This window comes from Bidens hawaiensis, unplaced genomic scaffold (assembly GCF_021521415.1).
Source record: "Bidens hawaiensis isolate Kalapana, Puna unplaced genomic scaffold, B.hawaiensis_p1.1 tig00011793_1, whole genome shotgun sequence".
Taxonomy (NCBI): Eukaryota; Viridiplantae; Streptophyta; class Magnoliopsida; order Asterales; family Asteraceae; genus Bidens; species Bidens hawaiensis.
The window spans coordinates 496,585-524,170 of NW_027491937.1; the positions used below are offsets into that span (position 1 = coordinate 496,585).

Here is a 27,586-nt window from a genome sequence, read left to right on the forward strand (position 1 = left end):
CACCTCCTTATCAAGGGTTGGAAAATAGCTCAATAAGAGCCACCACCATATTTTTGTGTCTGTGAACAAGAGATCCTCTGGATTTCTTAGCGGTCACCTCCACACCCCCAAAAGTCACAGCAGATCACAGCAGCGGTCGGAGCAGAAGCAAGCAAGTCGTGGTTCGTTCATCTCGAAGTCCGTGGAAACATCGTCATGGGTCAGGTCAGATTCATTTTACGTTTCTACATTTGGCGCCATCCGTGGGACGGCAAGGAACCACACTTCGCTTCTCGTTTCGGCCCTCCGATCTGTCCATCAGCATCTCAGATCTACGGATCTGTTCATCAGATCTACGGATCTGTTCATCAAGATCTACAGATCTGTTCATCAAGATCTCAGATATACGGATCAATATTCCAGATCTGTTCATCAATATTCCAGATCTGTTCATCAATATCCTAGATCTGTTCATCAATATTCCAGATCTGTTCATCGATATCTCAGATTTACGATTTCTTCTCTCAGATATGTTCTTCCGTAGATCTAAAAAATATTTCCAGATCTGGAAATACTATCAGATCTGTTGGAAGAAATACACAGGAAGAAATACTATCGGATCTGAACAATGATCTGGAAATACACAGGAAGAAATACCAGATATTTTGGGGAAAACCCTCATATCTGTGCTGAATCAGATCTGGGTTCGCTCACGCATCGATGCTCACGCATCAAGTGTAACACCCCGACCAAAGGCGGATTATACATCGGGGCGCCACATATTGTTTCATTACTCGTGACACTATTGGGTGTCAATATTTAATAAATACATTCATTCGCGCACGCGCAGAGTAAACACAAGATAACATAAATCATCATAAATCAATATATTATAAATCATAATATTCGAACAGCAAAAACTTGTCTTGATACATTTTAATCTAGGTCCAAAATAAAGAAAACTTCCTATGTGTCCACAAGCTCCAAAACAGCTACTGCAAACCTGAACATGTGTTAAAATAAACGTCAAACACTTGCGTGTTGGTGAGAAATCAAGTTTAATACAATACATAGGTAACAATAAATCTGCGCGCAACACGTGTATGTCTGGTGTTTAACAAGGGTGCAATCAGATTGTGATCAAGCCTAGATAGATCATAGCTCATAGTTCATAGTTCAATCCGTGCTCCCAATTGAGCACAAAAACGAGAAAACATCTGTGCAAGTGTAAACAAAGAAAACCGTAAACGATAGGTCTCCCGTGTTCATCTAATGGATCCATGAAAACTGCGGAATAGGCCGAACAAAGCGGTTAATGATACACACATACAAATAAACAGCCAAGTAAACGTCCTCAACACATGGGATACTGCGCGACTAAAGCTCATAAACAAGTTTAAGACTCTAAGTTTGTATGAACACATGAACATCCCAAAACATTAAAAGCAAAAAGGGATTAGGTACGAGATTACTCACTTGATAAACGATGCGGTGTAAGATAAAGCAAGAACCAACTTTAAACAAGCACAAGTTAACCTATAATTAAAGATTATTGTTTTAACGATCTGTTTTAAGTCTTGATTATAAGTTAGCATAAGTAAATTATTATATATAATATATATATATTACCGGAAGAGCAGGACAGAACAGGGAGGAAGACGGAGGCAGAGAGGGAGGCGGCAGAGAGAGCAAGGAGAACAGGAGAGATTAAGTGTTTTGTGTGTGTAGTGTTAGGAAAAATAATACTATTATTTATAGAGAAACCCTAGGGAACACAATCCCTAGAAAAAGGGGAAAAGATCTCAAAAAGTAAAAGATTCCAAAAGCAAAAGATATCAAAAGATATGGCAGCAGGGAAAAAGAGAAAAAGCTGACAGGGAACAGTAAAAAGGCATGGGCAGGTCAGATAAAGGTACTGGTCAAGCATGGCAAAAGCAGATCTCAAAAGATAATGTCAGTCACTTTTTCTGCCAACCAATGGGGTTGGTGCGCATGCTGCGCCGAAAGTAACTTTTCAGACATGAAGCAGATTAGGTCAACAGCACAAAAGATAAGACAACACAAAAGCAAACGGCTAGATTAAACAGAAGAAAACTCAAGGGTTTAGCGCGAGAAGGCTAAGGCGCGCCGCGGGAAGAATCACATTTCTTAGCGCGCCGCGGGAAGAATCACAATTCCTAGCGCGCCGCGGGAGGAACTACAATTCCTAGCGCGCCGCGGGAAGAACTATAATTCTTCGCGCGTCGAGGGATGAACTACGATTCTTAGCGCGCTGCGAGAAGAACTACAAATCCTTAGCGCGTCGCGGGAAGAACTACCGTTCTTCGCGCGCTGCGAGAAGAATTATAATTCTTAGCGCGCTGCGAGAAGAGTTCGTCTCGCGTATCGCTGTAATAGGTGGTCTTCACGCAGGATTCCTTGTAAGGGGTCTGGCGCGTGGAGCTGCGCAGACAACCTTAGGCGGGAAGGAACAAAGGACAAGCAAAGAGTTAGAAGAAAAAGAGGGAAACAAGGCGTAAGGGCGGGACGGCGACAAGAGGGAAAAGAAGGCGGAAAGAGAGAAGGAGAGGGACGGGACGGCGGAAAGAAAGAGAGAGAAAGAGGCGGGAAGGAAAATATATATTATTATTAAAAGTAAAATATAAGTATAAATATTAAATCATAAAAGAAAGAGATCGGGTCAGAGAAACGGGTACCTGGGTCGGGTCGGATCGGGGCAGATGCTACAGTCTCCCCTACTTTAAGAAATTTCGTCCCGAAATTTATCTCGAAGTAGGTTGCGCAGAGAACAGGTGTGGGTACTTGATCTTCATTTGATCTTCCCTTTCCCATGTAAACTCGGCTCCGCGCTTGGACTCCCAGCGAACTTTCACGATAGGGATGCGACTGCGCTTGGTTTGCTTAACCTCGCGATCCATAATCTCAACAGGCTTCTCAACGAAATGCATAGATTCATCAACTTGAACTTCATCAAGTGGAATGTGAAGGTTCTCGTCAGCTAAACACTTCTTGAGATTGGATACATGGAACGTTGGATGCACATTACTGAGCGCGGGCGGCAGGTCAAGTCTGTAGGCAACTTTTCCCACACGCGCGAGAATCTTGAATGGACCAACATAACGAGGAGCAAGCTTACCTTTCTTCCCAAAGCGGACAACACCCTTCCAGGGCGACACTTTGAGGAGAACAAGATCACCAACTTGAAATTCGAGAGGCTTCCGCCTACGATCTGCGTAACTCTTCTGTCGGCTTCTGGCAGTCAGCAGATGATCACGGATCTTGGTGATTTTATCGGTTGTCTCTTGAACAAGTTCGGGTCCTGTGATTTGAGCTTCACCCACTTCGCTCCAACAAATCGGGGAGCGGCATTTACGACCGTAAAGTGCTTCAAATGGGGCCATACCGATACTGGAATGATAGCTGTTATTATAAGAGAACTCGATCAAAGGCAGGTGCGAATCCCAATTACCTCCAAAATCAAGAACACAAGATCGGAGCATATCCTCAAGAGTTTGAATAGTTCGCTCAGACTGACCGTCAGTCTGAGGATGATATGCCGTACTCATGTCCAAGCGAGTTCCTAGCGCAGATTGGAGAGATTTCCAAAAGCGAGATATAAAACGGCCATCGCGATCGGATATGATGCTCAAAGGAGTACCATGGCGGCAGACAATTTCCTTGACATAAAGCTGCGCGAGTTGCTCAACACGGTAGTTTTCACGAATGGGCAGAAAGTGAGCAGACTTAGTCAAACGATCCACTATTACCCAAATGCTATCATGTTTGCTTGCTGTCAAAGGTAACTTGGTAATAAAGTCCATCGCTACACATTCCCATTTCCACGTAGGAATTTCTGGTTGTTCGAGCAAACCAGATGGGCGTTGGTGTTCAGCTTTTACCTTAGAACAAGTCAGGCATCTAGCTACGAACACAGCAATATCCTTCTTCATACCGGGCCACCAATAAGTTATGCGCAAATCCTTGTACATCTTATCAGCGCCGGGATGAATAGAATATCGAGATTTGTGCGCTTCACTCAGGATATCAGCGCGAAGATTCTCATCAAAGGGAATCCAGATGCGATTAAGATAACAGAGAATTCCACTCAGATTGGGCACAAAATGCGCTTCCGCGCCACACGCTAACTCGGCGCGAAGGTTACCATTACTGATGGATGCGCGCTGCGCGTCACGAATACGCGATTCAAGGTTGCTTTGAATCGGCGCGAAGTGAAGCTGGGTGCGCGGCAAGATACAGTTAAGTTGGCAGGGTTTTCGGCTGAGCGCATCGGCTACCACATTAGCCTTACCAGGATGATACCGGATCTCACAATCGTAATCGCTGATGAGTTCGTTCCATCGGCGTTGCCTCATGTTGAGTTCCTTTTGATCAAAGATATGCTGAAGGCTTTTATGGTCAGTGTAGAGGATGCACTTAGTACCATAAAGGTAGTGTCTCCAGATCTTCAAGGCAAATACAACTGCGCCTAGTTCGAGGTCGTGAGTTGTATAATTCTTTTCATGAACCTTAAGTTGCCTTGATGCGTAAGCGATAACCTTGCCTCGTTGCATAAGAACACAACCGAGACCTTGGTTGGAGGCATCGCAGTACACGACAAAATCTTCATTACCCTCAGGTAACGCAAGGACAGGAGCTTCACACAACAAACGCTTGAGCGTTAGAAAGGCTTCTTCTTGCTTCGAGCCCCAAATATACGGTTTACCTTTGTGCGTTAGAGCTGTTAAAGGCAAAGCGATTTTCGAGAAGTTCGAAATGAAGCGCCGGTAATAACCAGCTAAGCCCAGAAAGGAACGGATCTCGGTAGGAGTAGATGGCGTAATCCAGTTCTTGATTGCTTCAATTTTGGATGGGTCGACATGAATACCCATCTTGTTCACAACATGACCAAGAAACTGTACTTCATCAGACCAGAATTCACACTTGGAAAGCTTGGCAAAGAGCTGCTCGGCTCTAAGCTTTTGCAACACCAATCGGAGATGTTGCTCATGCTCGGCCTTGGTCTTAGAATACACCAGAACATCATCGATAAACACGATCACGAATTTATCCAGGAAGGGCCTACACACCCGATTCATTAGATCCATGAAAACGGCGGGTGCGTTGGTTAGACCGAAGGACATGACCAAGAATTCAAAATGGCCATAACGAGTTCGAAAAGCAGTCTTCGGAACATCTTCATCGCGGATGCGCAACTGGTGATAGCCAGAGCGGAGATCAATCTTGGAGAAACAAGAGGCACCTTGGAGTTGATCAAAGAGGTCGTCAATACGCGGTAAAGGATACCGGTTTTTAATGGTGAGTTTGTTCAACTCGCGGTAATCAATACACATGCGGAACGATCCATCTTTCTTTTTAACGAACAACACCGGAGCACCCCAGGGCGAAGAGCTAGGGCGAATGAATCCTTTAGCAGTCAACTCTTGAAGTTGGCTTGCCAATTCTTGCATCTCAGCGGGCGCAAGACGGTAAGGAGATTTAGCTACGGGGGAAGCACCAGGGACAAGATCAATACGGAACTCGACTTCACGAGCGGGAGGGATACCAGGAAGATCATCAGGAAAAACTTCAGGAAAATCACGCACAACAGGGATATCGCGAAGCTTCTTCTCTTCAGCAGGTTTAACCACATGGGCTAGAAATGCAATACACCTTTTCCTCATGAGTCTTTGGGCTTCGGCGCAGGACATAAGTTTAAGACCGCGGGAGGGTTTTTCGCCGTAGATATGAAGATCACCATTTTCTCGAGGTATGCGAATCATCTTCTTGGCGCAAATAACTTCGGCGCGATTATGCGTAAGCCAGTCCATACCAATAATAACATCAAAGCTTCCAAGAGGCATGGGGATGAGGTCGATCAGAAAATCGTTTTCGTTAAGGTTAAGCGTGCAATCTTTAATCACTGAGTTAATTAAAACAGTTTCGCCATTAGCCAATTCAACTGAAAAATTTTCTTTTAAATCATTGCGCGGTCGCGCAAGCTTCTGCTCAAACGCGCGAGAAATAAAACTTCGATCGGCGCCAGTATCAAAAAGTACAGAAGCATAAAATCCGTTAAGCAAAAATGTACCATTAACTACGTCATTATTCGCTTGCGCTTGGTGCGCGGTTATGTTAAAAGCTCGTCCGCGTGTCACTTGGTTCGAAATCTGGTTCACCGGATTTGCTTGTGTAATCTGAACTTGTAGCCTTGGGCACGCGTTCCGGAAATGACTGGGATCACCGCAGTTATAGCACGACCTGGGTCGTGGATTTTGGTAGGTTGGTTGTGGGTTCTGCGGGTAGACTGGTGGTGTTGGCGCAATTGGATTGGCGGGAAGGATTCTACAGAACTCAGCAGAGTGACCAACGCGGCCACATCGGTTACATTGACGACACGGGGTTTGGGTTGGGTGGTGAAGTCTACAGGTTGGGCAAAAGGGTTGATTTCATGTATAAGGTTTCTTAGGTGGCAGGGCAGGGAGTGCTGGATTGGTTAAGGCATAGTTGTGGACTATAGGAGGTGTTGGGTCGGCTGACAGTGGGTTAGGCGCATAAACTGGAGGTTGGTAGATGGGTTGCTGGACTATGGGCGGGTTGGTAAGCGCATAGGCCTTGCGCCTGCGCTTGAGGTTGTTACGGTTTGAGGGTTCTGGTTTGGTTTCTGTTGGTTCAGGGGCAGTCTTGGTGAGTTTGGTCTTTTCTGTTCCCCGCAGGAACAGGGTTCCTGCTCTGACATGGTTGTCGCTGAGCACAGCGGCCAACTCGATGGCGTCAGAGAGGGTTACTGGGTTTCTGGCCCATACAGAATCTTGAATTTCCATGGGGAGACCCCCAAGGAATTTCTCTATGGCTCGGCGGGAAGGGGTAACAAGGTGAGGGACAAGCAGGCTTAGTTCATGGAAGCGCGTCGCGTTCTCGCGCGCTTCACCGCTGTATTGCTTCAAGTTCCAGAATTCTTCCTCCAAGCGCTTAACTTCGTTGGGAGGGCAGAATTCTCGCGTCAGAATTTCCTTAAATTCCTCCCAAAGCATGCTGGAAGCAGCTTCTGCGCCACGCGCATGAGCTACTCCATTCCACCATGTAAGCGCTCTAGATTCCAGGACACTGGAAGCATACAGGGTTCGTCTGTCTGAGGGGCATTGGGTATGGAGGAAAGTGTTTTCTATTTTCTCAAGCCACTGGAGCATCACGGTGGCTCCTTCAAGACCTGTGAACTTTGGAGGGTTACCCGCGTTAAAGGATTTAATGTTGTAACCAGAGGTGTTGGTATTGTTTTGGCTCAAAGCTTGGGCTATTGCGGCGGCCATTTCCTGGGAACGTTGCTGCGAGCGTCTGCGCGAGGCTTCTTTCCTCAGATGACGGCGAGATAGCGGAGGCATTCTATAAAAATTTTAATTTTAGTTAATATCTTGGTTTTAGCGCAAAGTATAACCTCGAAAAGCTTGGTTTCACGGAGTCAGTTATTGTCAAAAGTTAAAGTAAAATAAATGACCCTAAATGCAGACTTAATAAAGGTAACAAATTCGAATCAGAAATCGACAATTCATGTATCACCATGACTTTCCGAATTCCCAATTTAAAATATACGAGCAAACGAGTATTGGAGATTGACGATTCATGTATCACCATGACTTTTCAATCTTCAATATAAAACATACAAGAAAATGAGTATTGGAGGTTGACAATTCATGTATCACCATGACTTTTCAAGTCTCCAACCTCAGAACATAATCGTAAATGGAAATTGAAAATCAAATATTCATGTATCACCATGACTTTTCGGATTTTCAAATCCCACAAACGAATATGTAAGTAAAATCAATAAAAATCGAAATATCGCGGAATAAAACATAAAGTCATATACTGCGCAAGCGCGAGCATATTTATAAACAACGAGTAATTAACAATAAGCGCGCAAACATGAGATTTCTCTCATGCGCGAGAAGGGACTCTTAGGTATTCTAGGCCGTTACGTCTAACCACCTATCCTAAAGCCAACCTGGCTCTGATACCAATCTGTAACACCCCGACCAAAGGCGGATTATACATCGGGGCGCCACATATTGTTTCATTACTCGTGACACTATTGGGTGTCAATATTTAATAAATACATTCATTCGCGCACGCGCAGAGTAAACACAAGATAACATAAATCATCATAAATCAATATATTATAAATCATAATATTCGAACAGCAAAATCTTGTCTTGATACATTTTAATCTAGGTCCAAAATAAAGAAAACTTCCTATGTGTCCACAAGCTCCAAAACAGCTACTGCAAACCTGAACATGTGTTAAAATAAACGTCAAACACTTGCGTGTTGGTGAGAAATCAAGTTTAATACAATACATAGGTAACAATAAATCTGCGCGCAACACGTGTATGTCTGGTGTTTAACAAGGGTGCAATCAGATTGTGATCAAGCCTAGATAGATCATAGCTCATAGTTCATAGTTCAATCCGTGCTCCCAATTGAGCACAAAAACGAGAAAACATCTGTGCAAGTGTAAACAAAGAAAACCGTAAACGATAGGTCTCCCGTGTTCATCTAATGGATCCATGAAAACTGCGGAATAGGCCGAACAAAGCGGTTAATGATACACACATACAAATAAACAGCCAAGTAAACGTCCTCAACACATGGGATACTGCGCGACTAAAGCTCATAAACAAGTTTAAGACTCTAAGTTTGTATGAACACATGAACATCCCAAAACATTAAAAGCAAAAAGGGATTAGGTACGAGATTACTCACTTGATAAACGATGCGGTGTAAGATAAAGCAAGAACCAACTTTAAACAAGCACAAGTTAACCTATAATTAAAGATTATTGTTTTAACGATCTGTTTTAAGTCTTGATTATAAGTTAGCATAAGTAAATTATTATATATAATATATATATATTACCGGAAGAGCAGGACAGAACAGGGAGGAAGACGGAGGCAGAGAGGGAGGCGGCAGAGAGAGCAAGGAGAACAGGAGAGATTAAGTGTTTTGTGTGTGTAGTGTTAGGAAAAATAATACTATTATTTATAGAGAAACCCTAGGGAACACAATCCCTAGAAAAAGGGGAAAAGATCTCAAAAAGTAAAAGATTCCAAAAGCAAAAGATATCAAAAGATATGGCAGCAGGGAAAAAGAGAAAAAGCTGACAGGGAACAGTAAAAAGGCATGGGCAGGTCAGATAAAGGTACTGGTCAAGCATGGCAAAAGCAGATCTCAAAAGATAATGTCAGTCACTTTTTCTGCCAACCAATGGGGTTGGTGCGCATGCTGCGCCGAAAGTAACTTTTCAGACATGAAGCAGATTAGGTCAACAGCACAAAAGATAAGACAACACAAAAGCAAACGGCTAGATTAAACAGAAGAAAACTCAAGGGTTTAGCGCGAGAAGGCTAAGGCGCGCCGCGGGAAGAATCACATTTCTTAGCGCGCCGCGGGAAGAATCACAATTCCTAGCGCGCCGCGGGAGGAACTACAATTCCTAGCGCGCCGCGGGAAGAACTATAATTCTTCGCGCGTCGAGGGATGAACTACGATTCTTAGCGCGCTGCGAGAAGAACTACAAATCCTTAGCGCGTCGCGGGAAGAACTACCGTTCTTCGCGCGCTGCGAGAAGAATTATAATTCTTAGCGCGCTGCGAGAAGAGTTCGTCTCGCGTATCGCTGTAACAGGTGGTCTTCACGCAGGATTCCTTGTAAGGGGTCTGGCGCGTGGAGCTGCGCAGACAACCTTAGGCGGGAAGGAACAAAGGACAAGCAAAGAGTTAGAAGAAAAAGAGGGAAACAAGGCGTAAGGGCGGGACGGCGACAAGAGGGAAAAGAAGGCGGAAAGAGAGAAGGAGAGGGACGGGACGGCGGAAAGAAAGAGAGAGAAAGAGGCGGGAAGGAAAATATATATTATTATTAAAAGTAAAATATAAGTATAAATATTAAATCATAAAAGAAAGAGATCGGGTCAGAGAAACGGGTACCTGGGTCGGGTCGGATCGGGGCAGATGCTACATCAAGCATGCTCAAGCATCGAGCATGCTCAAACATTTGCATGCTCACGCATCGATGCTCAAGCATCAAGCATGCTCTCGCATCGATGCTCAAACATCAAGCATGCTCATGGCGCATAGCACATGCTCAAGCATGCTCAAGCATCAAGCATGCTCAAACATTTGCATGCTCACGCATCGATGCTCACGCATCAAGCATGCTCATGGCGCATAGCACATTCTCAAGCATGCTCAAGCATCAAGCATGCTCAAACATCAAGTGTGCTCACGCATCGATGCTCAAGCATCAAGCATGCTCTCGCATCGATGCTCAAACATCAAGCATGCTCAAACATGCGCGCAGGCACCGAGCGCGCGAAAGGTCAACCCACAGGATACAGACCGAGGCTTAAAATCAAGATGTCATGAAGACAGCCAAAACCTATGCTCATGGCGCATAGCACATGCTCAAGCATGCTCAAGCATCAAGCATGCTCAAACATGCGCGCAGGCACCGAGCGCGCGAAAGGTCAACCCACAGGATACAGACCGAGGCTTAAAATCAAGATGTCATGAAGACAGCCAAAACCTATGCTCATGGCGCATAGCACATGCTCAAGCATGCTCAAGCATCAAGCATGCTCAAACATTTGCATGCTCACGCATCGATGCTCACGCATCAAGCATGCTCAAGCATCAAGCATCCTCACGCATCGATGCTCAAGCATCAAGCATGCTCAAACATCAAGCATGCTCACGCATCACGCATGCTCACACATCATAGATGCTCACGCATTCAAAATCTCTAGATCATGCGCGCTACCGCGGATCAACTTCGGATTCCGCATGCGCGCTCCCGGCGATCACTCTTCGCCACAGCGGTTTGCATTCGCGCCACCGCATACATGTTTTTGCATACATGTTTCGCACATCCTTTTATTAATTTGAGCAATATGACAACATTATATTGACATCAAACTAAAAATAAAACGAAGTAAAACATACATGCGCGAGCTTCAAGCTCAAACGCGTTGACGAGTCTTAACTCTAAAACGTCAGGGCCTTAGCCCAAAAATATGAGCCTTAGCTCAAACTTAAAAGTTTGGAATACTCAGACCCACAGGCCTCGCGCCAAGGGTGGAATACTCATAAACCCACAGGCCTCGCGCCAAGGGTGGAATACTCATAAACCCATATGGCTACGCGCCATACTAAAAGGTTCGGCCACGAGTCGCGCAAGCACCTATGACATCATTATTATTATCTGGCCGTTTGTGCCTCCATTATTATTTTGAAGACAAGCCGGGATAGTCATCCTGCGCAGAAGAGGCCCTTGTCGGCCGGTCATTATCATCATATTAAAGCTCGTAAGTCGCCATGCGCGCAGGCTCTCATTATTCTACAAGCTCGTAAGTCGCCTCACGCGCCAGCTTTATTATTTTACAGCTCGTAAGTCGCCACGCGCGCCAGCTTTATTATTCTTAGCTCGTTAGTCGCCTCACACGCCAGCTTTATTATTCTTAGCTCGTAAGTCGCCTCACGCGCCAGCTTTATTATTTTACAGCTCGTAAGTCGCCACGCGCGCCAAGTTTTATTATTCTTAGCTCGTAAGTCGCCGCGCGCGCCAAGCTTTATTATTCTTAGCTCGTAAGTCGCCTCACGCGCCAGCTTTATTATTCTTAGCCCGTAAGTCGCCTCACGCGCCAGCTTTATTATTCTTAGCCCGTAAGTCGCCTCACGCGCCAGCTTTATTATTCTTAGCCCGTAAGTCGCCTCACGCGCCAGCTTTATTATTTTACAGCTCGTAAGTCGCCGCGCGCGCCAAGCTTTATTATTCCTAGCTCGTAAGTCGCCTCACGCGCCAGCTTTATTATTTTACAGCTCGTAAGTCGCCTTGCGCGCCAGCTTCATTATTCTACAAGCTCGTAAGTCGCCTCGCGCGCCAGCTTCTTTATTATTACAGCTCGTAAGTCGCCATGCGCGCAGGCTCTCATTATTCTACAAGCTCGTCAGTCGCCTCACGCGCCAGCTTTATTATTTTACAGCTCGTAAGTCGCCACGCGCGCCAAGCTTTATTATTCTTAGCTCGTAAGTCGCTTCACGTGCCAGCTTTATTATTCTTAGCTCGTAAGTCGCCGCACGCGCCAGCTTTATTACTCTCAGCTCGTAAGTCGCCTCGCGCGCAGGCTTTTATTATTCTCAGCTCGTAAGTCGCTTCGCGCGCAGGCTTTTGTTATTATAGCTCATAAGTCGCCTCGCGCGCAAGCTTTATTATCAGGCCCCGCGCCACTATTATTATGATGCGTGCTATATCTTATTCATACTAGTGCACCATCATCATCATAAGGATCACAACATGTCATCATCATGGAGAAAACCTCCCAAAACTCAAAGACAAGGCCGAAGAAAAGGGAAGAAACCGCCTCACGATCTAACACACTTTATAAAGTCCAGTGCTCCACCTAAACGCTTGCACGCCTAGGAGCAACACTGGACTTGGGGGGCTTGTCGGGGTATTGTACTAAGAACCCTAATTTATTGTGTTTTGGGCTTATTTATTTATATGGGCTAATACATTTGTTTTTGGGCTGAGGGGGTTTTGTGGAGGTAACCCTAACTGGGCTAGGCCCATTAGGGTACCATGATGGTGGCCATGAGGCTCCCTATACAAGGAGGTCTCCACCTCCTTATCAAGGGTTGGAAAATAGCTCAATAAGAGCCACCACCATATTTTTGTGTCTGTGAACAAGAGATCCTCTGGATTTCTTAGCGGTCACCTCCACGCCCCCAAAAGTCACAGCAGATCACAGCAGCGGTCGGAGCAGAAGCAAGCAAGTCGTGGTTCGTTCATCTCGAAGTCCGTGGAAACATCGTCATGGGTCAGGTCAGATTCATTTCACGTTTCTACAATCTGCAACTTCAATTATTAATGGGTATGCTGATGCATTATTATTAATATTATCAAGATCATTGAGGTTGTTATGGAGAAGATGAAATGGATATGAGAGTTAGTGACAGATGGGATCAGCAGCAGGTTTAAGGTTTTTCATGGTATTTTTAATATTAATAATATTAAAAGCAGCAGTTACTTTTTAGTTTAGTTTTCACTTTACTCAGGAGGAACATGATAGATAGAGTTGGATTTGTACGTATATAGTACGTGTATTGTTTTTATTTGTTTTTTTATTTCTAAATAAATAACTACATGCATTCTACATTTTTGGCCTTTACTTCTTTAATATAATAAAATGATGAGGATACTCTCTTTTTCTTTTCACATGTTTAGTGAAGTTGATATACAAAATTATGGTAAAAGAGGTTTTTTCTTGAAAGATAAAAAAGTATATTGGTTTTTTCGATTAAATTATATTTTTTTTTGTTGAATATCCTAAATTATTAAATTATGGACTGTGTTTTGTACAAAAGTGAATTTCGTTTTCTATATTTATTTGGGTTTTTGTCTCGATTTTAGTTCTTTACACTACATTAACGACAAAAAAAAACTTGATTGACTATTGGCATGTGTGAAACATGTGAGGACATAAAGGTAAGTGTTTAACTGATTTAAAATATGAAATAAATTAAAATAAAAATATATTTAAACATGAGGGCCCTACAATCACACATATTTGTCTTCTTCTTCATCATCACCTTCCACCACACCAAAATGCATAGCCCTAACCGCCTTTACATTTGTCGACCTAAACTATTAACCTCATTGCCGACCAAGTTAAGCATTTGTTGAGGAGGAATACTAAGCTTTGGCAAGTAATTTGCTGAAATTGGGAATTTCATCGTTGTGAGGTTGCGAAAGAGATGTTAACAAATTAAGTTATCATATTTAACATACGAACACCACCATCATCTTTACCCCTTTTTTGTAAGTTTTCTTTATTTTGAGGCAACAATATTTTTTGTCACTTGTATTTCACAAATTCGTCTTTTCTTGTCTATTAAACAACAAAAAGTAGTGATTCATTATGCTTGTACCGAGTAACCAAAAATAACTATAAAAATAAGATACTCTAAAGTCTAAACCAGAACCATAGAGGCAATCAAGCACAAGTATTAAGTACAAGGACTTAATTAGTTCTCATAACAAAGACCAAGTATCAAACTTGTCCAATACCTTCACATAATAAAAGCCTTATCCAAATAATAATAATATCCACCGATAATAAAAGCTGTTTCATCATGTCACCATTAACCTCACTACCTCACCAATAAAACCCGTACACTTGCCGCCATCACTCATCTTCTAAATTATTAATTACGAGCCCTAATTTTCTAATTCTGTTGGAATCTCTATCGTTGACGTTCCAAACTGTAATCAATTCAAGTAACACTTCACTTCGTCACTCGGAGATTCAAAGCCGAGCATTGGCAATTGGTGGTGCCAATGCTCGTAATGTCCGTGTCGTTTCGAAGCTGAGCAATCGTCGTTTTGTCTCTGTGCAAACGCGTTGTTCGGTTTCGCAAACGCAAGAGGACGAACCGGAAGGTTCGGTTGAGGAAATTAGGATTCCGAAAGCCTGGTTGACTTCTTCCAAAGCTTTGGAGGTTTTTATTTGATATTATCCAGCATTTTATTTTAATTGATTTAATTTGTTATTATATGATTATGCATTGACTGCTTAGGTTTCCGTTTATTGATTTTAAGTCGAATCCGCTGATAAGTAATACCAGTTGGATATTTTAGTGTGATTGGATTAAATTGTTGACCAATGTGAATGATAATATTCATCGGACGTGTCATTAGGTGCGGTGCATGCTTGTTTGAGTTTATTATTTAGTGATTTTAAGTCGAATCCGCCAATAACATATGCCTATTTGTTATATAAAGTTTAATTTAATGCTTAAGTGAATAGGAAAATGAAAATTGGGCAATTATATTGATTTGCGTGTTACAACGCAAGTAAGGTAGATGTAGAAGTCATTTGATCATTCACTTAGCCGGTTTATTTGGTGGTGTTGTGAATTTATTACCAGAAATAAGGCCCAAACTTTTCCAAGCATAAGGCAGGAATTAGAGTGGTTTAGACTGGATGTAGACTAGTCGACCCAGCGTTAGTTTGAGCTCGAGATTAAATGAGGCAGCTCAGCTCAGCTCGAGATCAAGCTCAAAGTTAAACGAGCCAAGCTGACCCGAGCTTGGCTCGGTTACAAAAATGAGCCAGTTCGGCTCAGGTCATTTGAAATCAATTTTTGTTTTAGCTAGCTTTATTCGAGCGAGCTATGAGCTGAGCTGCTAGCTTTTTGAACAGACCTAACTTAAGAGAAACTGTAAACAAGTGGTTGGGTGGTGAATTTTGTCTAGAGCCAGCCAACTAATGGGGGAGATTTGACTGTGAGATGGCAAAATGCGTGGGTAGGCGACTAGGCGGGTTGGGTACAATGGCGGGCCTAATATTTTTTTTAATGGGGGTTGGTGTCAACATTTCATGGGGCTGGTCGGGATTTTAACGCATATGTAGTAATATTTTTTTTTTCACAGCAGACGCCCGAGTGGCCGACCCCGTCCACTAAACTTGGGTCTGCCAGTGGTCAAAACAGGTTTAGATTAAACATGCAAATTCTTTTATGGGTCAAAACAGATCCAGTCAGGTTACTTGACCTGAATACTCTTTTATCTTAATAACTAGTATGTCAAATTTGACTAAACACAATGTATTATTTTAGTTATAATCTTTTTTTTTTGACAGAATAGAATGATTTATGAAGTTTTATGCAATAGACTTTCAACCCATTTGATCCATTAACAATTAATTCATTAAAAAAATACCTATTATAAGATAGCATTGGGGATGACATGAAAATCAATCATTTTGGAATCCAAAAATAGAACAATGCATGTGCCCTGGCGTTGCTTTTCAACTTGGCCAGAAATCAGAATCATATTGCAATGTTGCCTCTAACATAGATTCTGCCATTACAATGCTTTTTCTCCATCTGAGCAAGTGAATTCACAGCTTGTTCATACTTTTGCAACTAGCATATTCCTAACTTTAAGTAGTAGCTGAAATATCATATATCATAGAACGAACAAAGCAAATCCTATTTCTGATATAATTTTTCTCCGTAAGGAACAGACTCATGTTGAAAACTCAAGCTGTGAGCGGATATAAATGAAAAGATCCAATAATTTTTTAAGTGAATTCATATCTTTGTCTCTTATGTTACCCTATATCAGCTTCCTTAATACAAGGGCAAAGCTGTAAATAATCAGATCTTAATCTTCTTTGTAACTAGAATCACTGACCGATTTCTATAATTGCTTATTAGTAGTAGTTTGGTCATTTATGAAAACAAATACCGTCTGGTGAATCATTTTTTATCTTTAAGTGTATGTGAATCTTCCATGAGAACATTTAACTTGAAATAAATGCATTACATGGTAATCCTGGTAAATGGTAATACTTAATTATAGAAAACAATTTCATGTGAACATCTCTTGTAAACGTTAGAATCAGACAGCCATCCTTTGACTAGTGATCTCTATTTAATATTTATAGTCAACACGTGTGCATTCGTTTATTAGCAACTGCATGCTCACACTTTTCTAGCATAGTGCAGGAATCAGAATGGTTAAGAGCAACTCTGCACAAGTGGTTGGATGATGAATATATTCCAGAGCCAACTAACGTTGACATTAGTAATGTTGCAGCACGATCATATTACAATTCTTTATTGGAGAACCAAACCGACTTAGGTGATATATTGCTAAGGATGGCGATGGATCTGGAAACCATATCCTATAAAGAAAGCTTTCATGGAGCATTCTCAGCAGCAAATGCAGCTATAAACCTCATACTTCAGCGGATACTGCTTGAGTAAATGCTTAGCTTTATTACCAGGTTTGACTTAATTTGTCTGAAATTTGATCACATCAGCCTAGTAATATTTGTAACTTGATTGTATTTTTTAATTTATTAAGTTCACTGCAAATTTGCAACCTGATTACCTGAATTGTAGAATTGTCGCATAGCAGAAGCACGAAAATAGACAGAATATTCTCAAAAAGAATTATTGATTGATCAACTGAATAATTAAAGCATTATAGGAGGGTCCCTTTCTAGAGTTTCTGGTTTGACATGTATTGCCAGATTTTCAAAATTACAAAAGGGGCAGTCTAAATACTGAAATTAGAGAGCTGAGTAAACGCGTAAATTATGTCATTAGCGATATACGTGTTTAGACTAAAAAGGAAAGAATAAAAAAAATGTTAAATTTTAGTGGAAGTCTTCAATGATGAATCAAAACCCTAATTAATGGAATTTGGTTATGATAGTTGGATCAAGTAGCCTATGATTGGTCACATGATCTGACTCATCGAGACTTTTCTGTCTGATGCTTATGGATCCGGTAACTACACTCGCGGCCCAAGTTATGATCTATTTAGGTTTGGGCATATATAGTAATGTTTTCCTCTGTCTGGTTGATCGACGGAAGAGTATGCTAAGTTAGAGTATGCTAAGTTGCTAACTCTTATAGTCTTATATTAGCTCCTCATCCGGAATCTATTATTAAATCTTAATGAATTGTATTTTGTAAAGAGCATTGAGCCATTGATGATTTTAAGAATAGTGTAGATGTCTTACTTTCTATTTAAAAATAGTTATTACGTTTTCTATTTTACGCTTAATCACAATATTATAAATTGTACATTGTTAAATATTCAACAATAAGTAATTACAATTCTCTTTTAAGACTTAGTGTTGCCATGTAGAAAGGAGTGCATATTTTGACGACGCTTTTATTCATTCATTATAGTGCGCACACGTACCCTTCTATTTTACCATAATAGTATATCATAAAATTGAAAGAATGATATATGTACCTGTAACATCGGTCTCAATCTATCTCACTAGGAGATTGAGAGACACATGAGAAAATCAATGGAAATTGAAGAGGTAGGTCCCAGCAGAGACCAGTTGGTCCCGCAAGACTCACCTTGAACAGGGACGTCTGCGCAAAGGCCATCTGCTCCCGCAGGACCCACCATGCTCATAGGATCTTACGCGCAGTACACAAGCTGAACACGCAGGGAAAGCCTCCCAATGGTGAAGTACCCCGCCTGTTCCCGCAGTTGCGGATACAAGCCATCAGGGAAGGCTACCCGCAGACAGCAGGGCTACACGCACAAGACACTAGCTACTTCAGTAGTCACATGAAGGAATGAGCAAGGCGGGAACAATCCCGCCTAAATGAGCCAGTCTGATTCTGAAAGATCTTTTGTACCATACCTACCAAGGTATGGATAGGACAGACGATCTGACCAGAACAGCCCATGAGCCAATCACAGGGTGACAGCTCATCGACAACAGGGCGAGGAGGAGCACCCTCTAGTACTGTTTGTCACTATTAGCCGCTGCCTACTCACCAACCCTTACTGAGGAGCATGCGCGGCCTACAGTTGGTGGAATAGTGTTACTGTTGGCCGTAACCTATTCACCAACCAGCATGGCCTGCGTACAATCCACAGTAAGTGGGACGTGCATAATCTACAGTTGGTGGAATAGTGCAGCCGACTTTGTTACTGTTGGCCGTAACCTACCCACCAACCAGTACGGCCTGTGCATAGTCCACTGTTGGTTGAACAGGAATACTATTCAGCCGGCTGTACCTTCTAGGAAACCTACCTTCGGCTATAAATACTCCAATATCTTGGAATGGTAAGATCATCTGCTATCCAGTTATCTAGCAATCTCTTAATATACACTTATATTCAGAGCAACCTAGTCTGATTCTCACGCCGGAGGGTGGTCACAAGGAGGAACCCCCCCCCCCCTTTCTCAGTGACGAGCTTACGGTGTTTGTTTTGCAGGTCTCCTGAAGAACAGCCTTCTCAGCTAGATCTCATTCGTGGGAAACATTACTTAACCCCCAGATTATCTATAATCTGTACCGGGTCACTTAGTGTTTCTTCATTGGCGCCATCCGTGCATAAAAGCTAGAACTATTTTAGTTTTTTCACAATTTCTGAAGAAATGGTTAACGTTACTCCGGTCCAAAGGCCTGTAACCGACCAAGAAACCCCGGTAACAACCCCAGCAACTGGGGGGAACACCGGCGGTTATACAATCCTTACGAACACTACCCCGACTACCCAAGCCGGGGCAAGTGGAGTAAATATTCCATTGGGGTTCACCGATACCCAACCGGAAAAACGAACGAAGGTCCCTCGCCAAACACTAGATCAAGTGAAGGCGTGGGCCGAAGCACGGCAAAGAGAATTCCAAGCCGAATTGGATGAACGCTTGCGTTCAGTTCAACAGGCTGACGAATTCACCAGTACTCGCCAACACCTCAATATGAGCAGTGACTGCGAGTACTCAGAAGACGAGTTAGAGTCCGATACCGACGCGAACCCTCGCCATAAGGCGAAAGGGAAGCGTAAGGACACGGACGTCCAACCAAAAAGGAATTTTGGGGAAGCCTTTAAACCAATCGCGGAGAGAAACCCGCGTGACTTCTCCAAAACCTTTAGACCAACTGCTACAAATGCAGGAAGGTCAAAATTCGCAAGAGACATTGCGGAAGCAATTGCCCCGAGAAGTGCCAAACAAATGTCCAACATTGGCACTTATGATGGTCTATCCGACCCAGACGACCATCTGAACAGGTTCATTGCGGGGGCTACCGTCAGCAACTGGACGGAACCCACGTGGTGCTACATGTTCCAGATGACTCTGGTCGGAGCGGCCAGGGCATGGTTCGATCGTTTACCGATCCACCACATTTATGACTGGGCGGACTTTCAGAACAAGTTCAGCCAGCACTTCAGCCAACAGAGGAATTACACTGAAGAGCAGTGGACGATCCTCAACTGCGTGAGAGAGGAGGATGAATCTTTACTAGACTTCATCACTCGCTTCAACTCCAAAAAGCTTAGTCTCGGCAACATAAGTGAGGATCTGGTTCGCGCCGCCTTCATCCAAGGCGCCGAATACCCAGAACTTATCCGCACGTTGACGGGTAAGGATGGCATGCCATCAACTTGGGATGCCATCATGACGGCGGCAAAGCGCTTTGCCGAGACGGAAAAGCAACTGGGAAGGGATCTTCCCCAGAGTACACACCTCTACACGCAGAGGACAAGAGAGAACAATGTCCGGATCGCCCGGCAGAACAAAAAGAGGAGGCTAGGTATTTGGCAGTCAAGGGTAAACTTTGACACCTCATCCAGCTCTCGCCCTCTTGTTGGCGGAAGGGACAACACACACCCTTCAAATCGAAAACACCGGTGGACGCCACTCACGAAGAGCGTCACGGAGATATTTGCCACGGAAAAATTGCCATGGCCCAAAGCCCCATCGATCCGGCAGAAACCTAATGCGGATCAAAGCAAATCCTGTGATTTTCACGGGACAAAGGGTCATGATACTGAAGAGTGCACATCCTTGAAGGATATTATTGAGACATTTGTCAAGGATGGAAGGCTTGCACATCTCGTGGCATCGATCAGGAAGGGAGGAAGGAATGACAACCGGTACAGAGGTAACGGACGAAAGCCCGTCGACATCAGCATCAACATGGTTCATGGCAAGGTCAGAGGAAGAAAAAGACGGGTGACAGAACCATGCGCGTGGAAGGAAGCTGAGGTGCGCTTCCCGCGAGTGCCAGGAGGCCCCAGCAAAGAAGGCCCCATCGTCATCAGAAGCCAGCTGGGGCACTACATCACTTCCCGCACTCTTGCTGACAACGGCGCTTCGTCGACAGTGATGTACAGGCAGTTCTTTGATAAGCTGGATGATGAAGACAAAGAACGCTTGGAAACGGTCTACGCTTCAATGGAAGGGTTTGACGGCAGTACAGAAACACCCCTGGGTATCCTATCTTTCCCCGTTACTCTTACTGATGGGAATCATTCACGCACAGAAGACGTGGATTTTGTCGTGATGAAAAAGCCACACCACACGTACGACATCCTATTTGGAAGAGACGGGATGGCAAGATTCAACGCCGTGGTATCTTCAGTCCACGGCATGATGGGATGGCCAACGGCTGAGGGTGTAGCAATGATCTCTGGCATTCCCCAGGTATGCATCGCATCTGTCTCATCTAAACCCAAACCGAAGAAGGCTAAACCAACCATCACTGAACCGGAAAAATGGGCCTTCAATGGCAAATACCCCGACCAGGCCGTTACCATTGGACCAACAATCGTTGATCCCACCCGCACCTTACTCAAACGCTTACTGCAGAAAAACGCTGACATCTTTGCGTGGGCACCAGCTGACATGACTGGTGTACCCCGAAGTAAGGCGGAGCATAAGCTCAAGTGCGATCCGGCCGTTACACCAGTCGTACAAAAGCGCAGAGTAATGGGGCCTGAACAAACTAACGCGTGTAGAACCCAAGTCAAGGAACTCCTTGACGCAGGCATCGTACGCGTTAGTAGATATCAAACATGGGTTGCAAATCCCGTAATGGTACCGAAGAATGACAAACAATGGCGCATGTGCATAGATTTCAAAGACTTGAACAAAGCATGCCCCAAAGATTGTTATCCGTTACCAGAAATTGATCTCAAAGTGGATTCGTTGGCACCATTTCGCCTTAAATGCTTCTTGGATGCGTATAAGGGGTACCACCAAATCCACATGGCCATTGATGACCAGGACAAAACCGCATTTCGGACGCCCGATGGTACATTTTGTTATAAAATGATGCCATTCGGACTTAAGAATGCAGGGTCCACGTACCAACGACTAATGGACAAAGAGTTTCATGCCCAAATCGGGAGAAACTTGGAAGTCTATATGGATGATTTGGTCATCAAAAGCCTCGAGCCAGAAGCGATGTTGAAAGACATTGAAGAAACTTTCAACACGCTCCGAAAGATAAACATGAAGCTCAACCCGAGCAAGTGTTCATTTGGGATGGAAGAAGGGAAGTTCTTGGGAGTCATTGTTACTAAAGATGGCTTTAGAGCGAACCCTGAAAAGGTCGAAGCCATTGTTAAAATGGAATCACCTACCACCATCAAACAGGCTCAGACACTGAATGGACGACTAGTGGCACTTAATCGCTTCTTGGCAAACCATGCGGATAAGTCGTTCCCTTTCGTGTCAACATTAAGAAACTGCTTGAAGAAAACGCACTTCCGCTGGACACAAGAAGCGGAAGCAGCTTTTCAGGAGATTCGGTCACGCCTGATCGAACTCCCAACACTTACAGCACCACAAGCGGGAGAGGAGTTAATCCTATACCTTTCCGCAACAGATAGAGCAACCGGGGCAGTCCTGCTAGTAGAACGAAAGGGCATCCAGATGCCAATCTATTATGTTAGCCGTGTACTAACAGACGTAGAAACCCGGTACTCTACCCTCGAAAAATTGGTCTTAGCACTTATACACGCTTCACGCAGGTTAAGACGATATTTCCAGGGCCACCCAATCACCACTCTCACCAACTTCAAACTCTCAAATGTTCTAGGCAAACCCGAATTATCGGGACGTCTAGCCAAATGGGCAATTGAATTGGGAGAATATGCAATTAAGTACAAGCCAAGACCAGCCATAAAAGGCCAGGTCTTGGCCGATTTTATTGCAGAAGTCCCCGCTTCGCGGGAAAAAGAGTGCCAGGAGGAGGCTCAACCCTCCCCAGCACAGGACGTCAATGATGTCTAGCGACTCTACACTGATGGAGCAGCCAGTAACGAGGGTTCAGGCGCAGGGTTAAAATTAACCAACCCAGCGGGCCAAGAATATACTTACGCTATTCGGCTAGACTTTCCAAGTACGAATAACGAAGCCGAATATGAAGCATTCTTGGCCGGTTTGAGAATTGCGCGTAAGATGGGAGTGACAAACTTGGAAGCCCACGTGGATTCCATGCTGGTGGCCAACCAAATAAATGGAACATACACGGCTGTGAACGACACCATGGCCCTGTATCTCGCCCAGGCAAAAACCCTTATGCGTGATTTTAGTGATTGCAAAGTCATACACGTCAAGCGCAGCGAAAACAAATCTGCGGATGCGTTAAGCAAGCTTGCATCACTAGCCTTCACCCACTTGGGAAAGGACATCCGCATTGAACTCCTCGAAGCACCATCAGTCCCGCACAAGGAAATTTGTGTCATCCAAACCAGTACAGAAACGTGGATGACACCAATAATAAATTACCTTGCAGCAGGAATACTACCAGAGTCAAAAACACAGGCAAGAAAACTACGCTGTAAAGCACTGAATTATCAACTCGTCAATGACATCCTTTACAGACGTAACTTTCTTGGCCCACTCTTGAGATGCGTGGACAACCAAGATGCCGACTACCTCCTAAGGGAAGTACACGAAGGCATCTGTGGGGTACACGCAGGCCCCCGCGCTGTTGTAGCCAAGCTAAACAACGCGGGATACTTTTGGCCGGGGATGCATACGGATGCACTGGCATATATCAGAAAATGCAGGTCTTGCCAGCTTTACGCACCTAACACGCATCGCCCGAAAAACGAACTGGTTCCAGTCACTTCTTCGTGGCCATTTCAGAAGTGGGCCATCGATGTGACAGGCCCATTTCCTACAGCAGCAGGAAATGTTCAGTTCCTAGTGGTAGCCATCGACTACTTCACCAAGTGGATAGAAGCAAAACCTTTAGCCCAAACAACCGCAAAGCATATCAAAAAATTTATTTGGGAATTTATAATTTGTCGTTTTGGACTTCCACAGAATCTGGTGAGCGATAACGGCACCAACTTTGCTGACAAGAAGCTACAACAGTGGCTAAAAGAACTTCAAATCACCCACACCTTTACCTCAGTGGCACACCCGCAAGGTAATGGTGAGGTGGAAAGGGCAAATAAAAGCATCGTCGAAGGCATAAAGAAAAGACTCTTGAAACACAGATCCGGCTGGGTGGACGAGCTTCCGCACGTCCTTTGGGCAAACAGAACATTGAAGAAGGCCAGTACGGGAGAAACCCCGTTCAGCCTCACTTATGGCACTGAAGCCATGGTCCCGGTCGAAATTGGTCTACCCTCACCAAGGGTCTTGAGTCAGCCAGAAGACAATGATGCGGAAAGACGGTTGGATCTTATGCTAACCGAGGAACGCAGAGACTTAGCCGCAGTGCGTGAAGAGAACTACAAACGACAAATGCAAAAGTACTACAACACGCGGGTAAAACTCTGCAACTTCAAGGAAGGAGACTACATACTGCGTAACAACGAGGCTTCGAACCAAGAACGCCCAGGAAAGTTGGCCCCAGTCTGGGAAGGGCCATACGTTATCAAACAAGTTCTGGGAAAGGGCGCATACCGGCTCGAAGGGCTCGATGGCACTCCCATCCCAAGAACATGGAATGGAGCTCAATTACGCGAATGTTATATGTAGATCAATTCCAAAACTTGTAAAGAAAAGGCCAAGAGCCACTTCTAATGGAAATGATTCTCATTTCATAATGTGTTTACCTTTATCCTTATGAACTCCCCAATGGTGCCGGTGTTTACCGCATAAACGGGGAGAAGTAAGTCGTTGCGTGTGGAAGGCGGCAAAACCCGCATAAACACAAAAATAAGGGAAACCTACACGCAGGTATGATGTAAGTAAAGTTTAGCCATCCTTGTAAGTGCAAGTGACGGTCTTATCCGCACAATCACAAATAAGGAAGCAAAACTTCAAACTATCATCTACCACGTTTAAAGGTTATCCTAAAAAAAAAATATATATATATATATATATATATATATATATATATATATATATATAAGGAAAAAAGGAAAACCTACACGCAGGTCAGGTATGGGTAAAGTTTAGCCATCCTACCAAGTGCAAGTGACGGTTCTATCCGCACAATCACGAAAGAGGAAGCGAAACTTTAACCCACTATCAACCACGTTCAAAGGTTAACTTATCCTAAATACTTAGAAATTTCGAGGAAAAATGAGGAAAACCTACACGCAGGTCAGATGAAGGTTAAAGTTTAGCCATCCTACCAAGTGCAAGTGACGGTTCTACCCGCACAATCACGAAAGAGGAAGCAAAACTTTAACCCATCATCAACCATGTTCAAGAGGTTAACCTATTCTGAAACACTTGGAAAATTGCTAACTTAAACTAAGTATGCAAGTCATGAGTTTATAAAGCAAGGAATCCAAAGAAGGAAATAACAATCTTATACGCAAAAAGATTTATATTTCAATAATATATTACAAGAATGGCCGGGTTACTACCCGCCTAAAAGAGTAAATCTATACAAGTCTATCTTAGCAATGGAAAGGGATCTTCGGGGTCAAGCTTCAGGGCCGCTTCCACTTGGACCCGCTCCATCAGAAGAACGGGGTGGTTCGAGGAAAGCTTTGAGGACAGCTAACCCATCATCAGCAACAGCTACTTCGTCCACCTTTTCCACCACTGGATGCGGGAAGGCGGCGTATTGGTTCAATGCTTGGTCATAAATGGCTTCGGTATCCACATCGAACAAAGGGAAGTTGGAAGGCGGGACGCCTTTCTCAACAAACCCTAGACCAAGCAAGAAGCCGGCCTTTTCCCCATCCTCATGAGAAGCGTTGAGGGCTGCGCTCATAGCATCATCGTAAGAGGTCTCTGAAAAGACCCGACGCACAACCTACAAAGAAAAAAATACAAGTGTTAGAACCTTTTCTTACAAAAGAAAAGCGTGAAGACAAAGTTAAACATACCTGAGGCAACGCTTCTCGAAGAAGCCATTGGAGGGCAGCTTGAGCTTCGTTATGGGCGCGTTCGGCTTCGCTCTTGTTAAGGTTGGCAAGTAAAACTTCCTTTGCGGCAGCCTCTTCGACGCCCTTAAGCTTCCGCTGGGTCTGGTCAAGCACCCCCCTCTGGTCCAGGATTTCCTGGAGTTTCTTGGCATCTTCCATTGCCAAGGCATCATGAGCGCGTTGGAGAGCCTCTAATTTGCCTTTCAGCTCCTCATTCTCCACACGCAGAGGCTCAGCAACGGCTTCAGCCTGGGCAGCCCTCTCGGTTGCGTTTCGCGCAGTCTCCCTGGCCAGCCGAAGCTGTTCATTCACAGCTTGGGCAGCCTTGGAGCGGGCCTCGAGTCGCGCCTGAACTTCAACCTCGAGGGCCTTGAAGGCCTTCTCCTTGGCGGCGGCAGCTGCCGCCAGCTGTTGGTTCTCCTCCCGAAGAGCCCGCGTTTCAGATACTTCCTTTGCGCGAGCTGCTTTTAACTTGTCGTTTTCACGACAAAGCAGCTCGACGCGCGGCTGCATCCGGGCCTGGAGAACCCGAAGCTCATTGGTTAGCCTACCCTCCTGGTAGCTAACCATGGCTTCCCCCAACGCACCCGGGGGAGCAGCGTGGCGAACCCAGTCCACGCACTCCACAGGTGTGCGAAGGGTTGTTCCTCGGCGTATGTTCCATCTCGGAACATACACTTCATTGGAATCCGTCACTGCAAAAGAAACAAAGGCAGTAAGGAAAAGATGATAAAAAACATAAGGGAAAAAGAAAGGAACCCTACGCACCTGTAGGGTCAATGACAGGCCGATAACCGCCAAACCCATCACCTGAACCTAAAGGAAATCCATCCAACAGGTCAGGCAGACGGGAAGGTGGCAAAGATCGGCGGGAAGCCCTGCGCGTACCTGATGGTCCGGCCATTGGTGCCGGTGGCGCGGGCATGGTGGCAGCCGCCGTGGTCGCCGTTGGGGTCGCCGCCGCGGTCGCCGCCTCATCAGCAGCAGCAGTAACCGCCGGCTCCGTGAAGGATGCTGTAAAAATCGCACTCACGGCCGGCGGTGACGTCATCTCGACCGGAACAGTTGGCTCAAATGAATGAGCAACTGGACCAGCGGATGCAGGCGCAGGCGCCTGGGTCGACGCCTCAGGAAGGCTGACCGAGCCTACCGTCATTGGCGGGGAGGTACTCCCCTGCGTTTCACCCCGGAATGCGTCAACATCCACGCCTGCACAAAGAAGAAAGTGTTAGATAAATTTAGGAAGTGATAACTCTACAAAGACAACTACGATTGTACTTACGGGTTTTCTTGACCCTGAACGTACGGATGGGCGGGGAGGAACCCGATGGAGCCGGCCTCTTGGTACCGGTCACCGTCGTCTTCGTTGGTTCTCCGGAAGTAACGGTCGTAGCCTCCGGAGCAGTGGTCTTCTCACCACCGGGCTTCCCCGCCACCTCTTCACTATCTGACTCCGAGTCAGATAGGACCACCGGACCGGCTGTGGAGGCCTTCTCTTTCCCTTTCCCGCCGGCAGCAGCTTTCTTCTTCCGCACCAATGGAGGAGCATCTGAGGATTCCTCAGAAGAAGACAGGTCAAGAATTCCAGCAGCGGGTACAGCATTGAGGGATTGAGGAAAGAATATCGCCTTACCTGGCCGCCGGTGGCTCAGGATCTCGTGGCCCAGCGGATAGACCTCCACAAACCGATCCGCTGTTTGCTCCAGGATGGGCAACTCGCCATCGTCCAAAGCACGAGTACCCATCCGCGCGGGACCGTCGGCTTCCCGCGGAAACAGAAGCGACTCCAAATCATTTCCCTCTGAAAGAAAAGAAACAGTTAGAAGACACACTTGTATCAAAAAAGAAAAACAAGACATACCATAGGGAATAGAGTTCAAACCGTATTCGAGGAGGATGGGAACCAGAGACGCATCTTTCCACACCCGGCTCATCCCTA

General features: G+C 44.8%; 1 long non-coding RNA gene across 1 annotated transcript; it reads left to right on the forward strand.

Moving 5' to 3' along the window:
• Positions 1 to 14,196: 14,196 nt before the first annotated feature.
• Positions 14,197 to 16,919, forward strand: LOC143539051 (uncharacterized). The gene is made up of 2 exons (XR_013136365.1): positions 14,197 to 14,525; positions 16,539 to 16,919. It is a non-coding gene; the product is annotated as an uncharacterized LOC143539051 (long non-coding RNA).
• Positions 16,920 to 27,586: the final 10,667 nt, after the last annotated feature.